General features: G+C 46.6%; 1 non-coding gene across 1 annotated transcript; it reads right to left on the bottom strand.

Moving 5' to 3' along the window:
- Window positions 1–2,474: 2,474 nt before the first annotated feature.
- Window positions 2,475–2,547, bottom strand: TRNAW-CCA (transfer RNA tryptophan (anticodon CCA)). Its single transcript has one exon. It is a non-coding gene; the product is annotated as a tRNA-Trp (tRNA).
- Between the last annotated feature and the right edge of the window lie 2,879 nt (window positions 2,548–5,426).

Here is a 5,426-nt window from a genome sequence, read left to right as displayed (position 1 = left end):
TCAATGGACATGAGTTTGGGTAAACTCTGGGAGTTGGTGATGGACAGGAAGGCCTGGCATGCTGCGGTTCATGGGGTCACAAAGAGTTGGACATGACTGAGTGACTGAACTGAACTGAACTGAACTGTGGAGGCGGAGGGGCATGGCAGCATGGATAGGCAGGGTTCAAGGAGTTCTCCCTCTTTGGTATGGATGGGGATGGCTGCATTTCTCCAGTGACCCAGCATTCCTAGTGGGAAATGGAGCAGAGCAGGAGCCCCACCACAGCCAGCAGTCTGCGGGGCAGCAAAGGTGACTGTGACTTCACTCCCACCATCCACATGGCCCAGCAGCCCTCTGCTCTGTCCTGGATCTCTGTGCCCAGTTCAAGGTTATGGATTCAACCCAGAGAGGTCAAGGTCAGATCCAGGAGCTGCAGTCTGCCCCCATTCCATGAACAGGGAGAAAATCAGGCGTGCAACACTTTTTGGCATATAATATCTCAAATCTGGTCTAAAGTTGAAGGTTTTTATGCTGAAAGCCTGCTTCCACTCCTGTGTTCCAAAAACACGAGCAATATTCACCTCTCACTCAAGGAAAAAACCTCAGCCCCTTCCTTCTACCCTGGGACCATACCCACAGTCAAATGATGAGCAAGGCAGCTCACCCTCCTTGAGAGCTGTCTCCCTAGCAGCACTGTCTCTCCATTCCTAGAGCACCTACCTCAAGTCTGACCTCATCACCTCTTCATGACCTTCTTATAGTAGCAGACCCTCCCTCCCCTGACAACCTACCCCACCTGTTGACATGCTCTTCCTGCACAATTAACCTGATCAGGTTAGTTCCCAGCTCCAAACACCAGGTTCCTTTCCTGTTTCCCTTGTTGTTGTTGTTCAGTCACTAAGTCATGTCTGACTCTTTGTGACCCCATGGACTGCAGCACACCAGGCTTCCTTGTTCTTCATTATCTCCTGGGGTTTGCTCAAACTCATGTCCATTGAGTCAATGACGCCATCCAAACATCTCATCCTCTGTTGCCCCCTTCTCCTTCTGCCCTCAATCTTTCCCAGCATCAAGGTCTTTTCCAAAAAGTCAGCTCTTCACATCAGGTGGACCAAGTATTTGGAGCTTCAGCATCAGTCCTTTCAATGAATATTCAAGGTTGATTTCCTTTAGGATTGACTGGTTTTATCTCCTTGCTGTCCAAGGGACTCTCAGCTGCTTATCTCTTACCACCCATTTTTCTCCCCAGCAGCTCTCAGCTGTGCCATGTATTATCTCTATTCACTTCCTCTTGTGACCCTTCTTCCAGAACAACTCCCTCCCCTCACCATCTCCCACCTCTTATTGCACTGCCCAAATGCTACTCAGTATTTGAGACCCAGCACAGGCATCTTCTCCTGAAGAGGCTTTGCCAGATCTCCTTCACACCAGCCCAGCCATCCAGCTGGGATAGGGGCCTTCACCTTGCACCCACAGCCCTGTCTTGCTACATCCAGAGGGACAGCCACCTAATCCTGTCCCTTTCTTCTGACTCCTCCTCAAAGGTCAGGGCTCTGTTTTACTCATTTCCACATCCCCAGATGCTGGTCAAATCTCTGAAAAAACATAAGAACTCCATAAATATCTAATGGGTGAATGAATGCATGGTTGGTGGAATTGATTTGAAGAGTCAGACAAAACTGAGTGACTGAACAACAACAAATGAGGGAAAGTAAAGAGTCTAGGAGAGTTCCAGGTATTGACACTTTTCGTAAGACTGAAAACACACAACAAATGAAGGTTTAGGGAGCAGATGGCTGCCCCATTGGGTAGAGATGTCCCATAGGCAGTTAGGTCTATGTACTTATATGGAGTTAAGAAAAGACTGTATCTGGATGAGGGATATCATTTGGGGAATCACTGCAGTAGGAAACTTGCTCAGAGAAGGATCTAGAGTGAGAAAAACAGGGGCAGGAACCCTGAGGAACTGTCATTAAAGCATGGGCAGAGGAAGATAGTTCCATGTAAATAACAGAGGCTCCTACTGCTGCTAAATCTCTTCAGTCGTGTCTGACTCTGCGAGACCCCATAGACGGCAGCCCACCAGGCTCTCCCATCCCTGGGATTCTCTAGGCAAGAACACTGGAGTGAGTTGCCATTTTTTTCTCCAATGCATGAAAGTGAAAAGTGAAAGTGAAGTCACTCAGTCATGTCCGACTCTTAGCGACCCCATGGACTGCAGCCTTCCAGGCTCCTCCGTCCATGGGATTTACCAGGCAAGAGTACTGAAGTGGGTTGCCAGTGCCTTCTCCGAAATAATAGAGGGGAGACATGGCCAAAGAGGTAGGAGCCGCTGCATCAGAATGTGATGCCACCCAAATCAAGGGATGAGAGCACTGCAAGGAGACCCATGTTTCCAAATGCAGCAGTCACTTCTTCTTTTATTTATTTACTTGGCTGTGCTGGGTCTTAGCTGTGGTATGGAAACTCTTAGTTGCAGCATGTAGGATCAGTTCCCCAACCAGGGATCGAACCTGGGCTCCCTGCATTTGGGGTGCAGAGTCTTAACCACTGGACCACCAAGGAAGTCTTCCAGCAGTCACTTCTTAAACAATGATCAAGGCCTTTATAATCTAGTCCTTGCCCAGATTTTCTACCTCATCCCCTCACACTGTAGATTTCAGCCCTTCTGCATATCTTAGGGTTCTCTCAATCTTCTGTGACATTCTACCTTCCCATTCATTTGTTCATTCATTTCCTCTCCTATAATGTCCACACATTCCTGTGTGGTTCTGTACAACCCACTGGAAATTGTCATCATCAATCAAATGCCATCTTGAGCTTTTTCTCCTATAAAGCTTGCCTAACCTGTTAACCACTCCTTCCTCTAGCCCTCCACTTTTCTATCAACTTGGCTCTTACACTTCACCTGCAAGACTATATTTCTATTTCCATGCCTCTCTTCCCCATAAGATTGCCTTGTCTAGGGGCACAGGCTGTCTATTTATCTCTACAATGTCAAGAGCAGACACATGATGTGGCATGGTCAGCAGTTTATATGTTTTATTGAATGAGAAAGAGTGAACAAAAGACTTTGCACATCAACATCACTCAGAGAACAAATCAATGGTAGTGTAAAAATCAAAAGAGTTAATTGAGAATTTTCCTTCACTGGGTTTTGATTAACTGAGGTTTCCCTGGGTTAATGCCTGGATTGATACTATACAGAATACATTCAGGTTTGCTCTGGCCTATGTGAGCTCCTGAATGTAGTTGTAAATGAACTAATCTGGGTGGGAGGGATCACCTCTGTACGGTTATATAGAAACATCCATTTGTGTTGAGACTGCCCACCTCTGTACGGTTATATAGAAACATCCGTTTGTGTTGAGACTGCCAAACTGGCTTTCCCTTAGCCCCACTGCACCAAGGGTGTCTCATAAATGTTAAATAATCATAATGACCATGCTCAAGGGGGTGTCAGTGGTCATAAAAGCTGGCTTTTATGGATGCTTGTCTGCATCTCCTGGTGGGTGGCTACAACTTACACAGGCCTGATGGCCAGAGGGCTCCATACAGGATGCATCTGAGAGACCTCTACGCTTGGGTGGCTTGGATCCAATCACAAGCTGGGACGCCCAACCATTGATTGATTGAGGAAGGCCACCCACACTGAGCCTTCTGGAATCCATTGGTGAGTCATGGGCCAAAGGATTATGTCTTCAATATGGGCCATCAGGCCTGATACCAAAGCATTTCCTGCTTACAGCTTAGGGGAGCTGTCATTAATGAGGGTGATGACCTGTGGGTCCAAGAAATAGCCAGATGAGAGGAAAACCACAGTCTCATTTACACCTCATGGGACATGGCTTCCTAAGCTTTTCTGTTTGATTCTATATTCTCCAGCAAACCTCATTTTACACTCATCCTATCATTTATCCTTTGTTTTCATTCATTTCATGGACATTAATTGAGCACGTGGGCTAGACGTTAGAAGTACAGAGATGAATAAGACACAATTCCTACCCTTTTGGGTTCAGTTCAGTTCAGTTCAGTCACTCAGTGGTGTCTGACTCTTTGTGACCCCATGAATCGCAGCACGCCAGGCCTCCCTGTCCATCACCAACTCCCGGAGTTCACTCAAACTCACGTCCATCGAGTCGGTGATGCCATCCAGCCATCTCATCCTCTGTCGTCCCCTTCTCCTCCTGCCCCCAATCCCTCCCAGCATCAGGGTCTTTTCCAATGAGTCAACTCTTCGCATGAGGTGGCCAAAGTATTGGAGTTTCAGCTTCAACATCAGTCCTTCCAATGAACACCCAGGACTGATCTCCTTTAGGATGGACTGGTTGGATCTCCTTGCAGGCCAAGGGACTCTCAAGTCTTCTCCAGCACCACAGTTCAAAAGCTTTTTTGAACACAATTCTTCGGTGCTCAGCTTTCTTTAAGTCCAATTCTCACATCCATACATGACCACTGGAAAAGCCATAGCCTTGACTAGATGGACTTTTGTTGGCAAGGTAATATCTCTGCTTTTCAATATGCTATTTAGGTTGGACATAACTTTCCTTCCAAGGAGTAAGCGTCTATTAATTTCATGGCTGCAATCATCATCTGCAGTGATTTTGGAGCCCCCAAAAAATAAAGTCTGACACTGTTTCCCTATCTATTTCCCATGACGTGATGGGACCAGATGCCGTGATCTTAGTTTTCTGAATGTTGTTAATTGTAGACAAATAAGAAACCATTCCCATGTAATGTGTTATGTATATATGGCCATTGCATGCATGAGTGCTCAGTCACTTAGTTTTGTCCAACTCTTTGTGACCCTATGGACTGTAGCCTACCAGGATTCTCTGTCCACGGAATTTTCCAAGCAAGAATACTGGAGTGGATTGCCTTTTCCTTCTCCAAGGGATCTTCCTGACCCAGGAATCAAACCCATGTCTCTTGCATCTCCAGCATCAGCAGGCAGATTCTTTGCCAGTGAACCACCTGGAAATTCCATATATGGCCATAGGGGTATGTACAAAGGGAAGAAAGGGGACACAGAGGTCATATTTGTACTGAGTTTTAAAGGATGAATAGGATTCCAACTGGCAAGGAAAAGGGAAGAAGAGAGGTGCTGGGTATCCAGAGGGGTGAGGAGGCATTTTAAACAACTAGATACATAGAGTGAGAGGAGTGCAAAGTAGGGATCAAGAGCAGGATCTCTGCCTCCATAATTTCAGGGGTACCACTCACATAAGAGTCTACAAAGCCATGCAGTGCGTAACCTGGTGGTTATACGCCCCTTGTGGTCCTTTTTGGGAGACTTGGGTTCAGTTCCTGTCTCTGCTATTCACCAGCTGTATGACCTCGGGTGATGCTCTCGCTGTTCCTCATTCCTTTCAAGTCTGGAATAAAGAAACTGAACTAGATGATATCCAGATAATCTCTTCTCCCCAGAGTCCTCTATGAGTCCA

Source organism: Bos indicus, chromosome 3 (assembly GCF_029378745.1).
Source record: "Bos indicus isolate NIAB-ARS_2022 breed Sahiwal x Tharparkar chromosome 3, NIAB-ARS_B.indTharparkar_mat_pri_1.0, whole genome shotgun sequence".
Lineage (NCBI taxonomy): Eukaryota > Metazoa > Chordata > Mammalia > Artiodactyla > Bovidae > Bos > Bos indicus.
The sequence above is the reverse complement of the archived record's forward strand: the minus strand, read 5'-3'. Positions and strand labels throughout refer to the sequence as shown.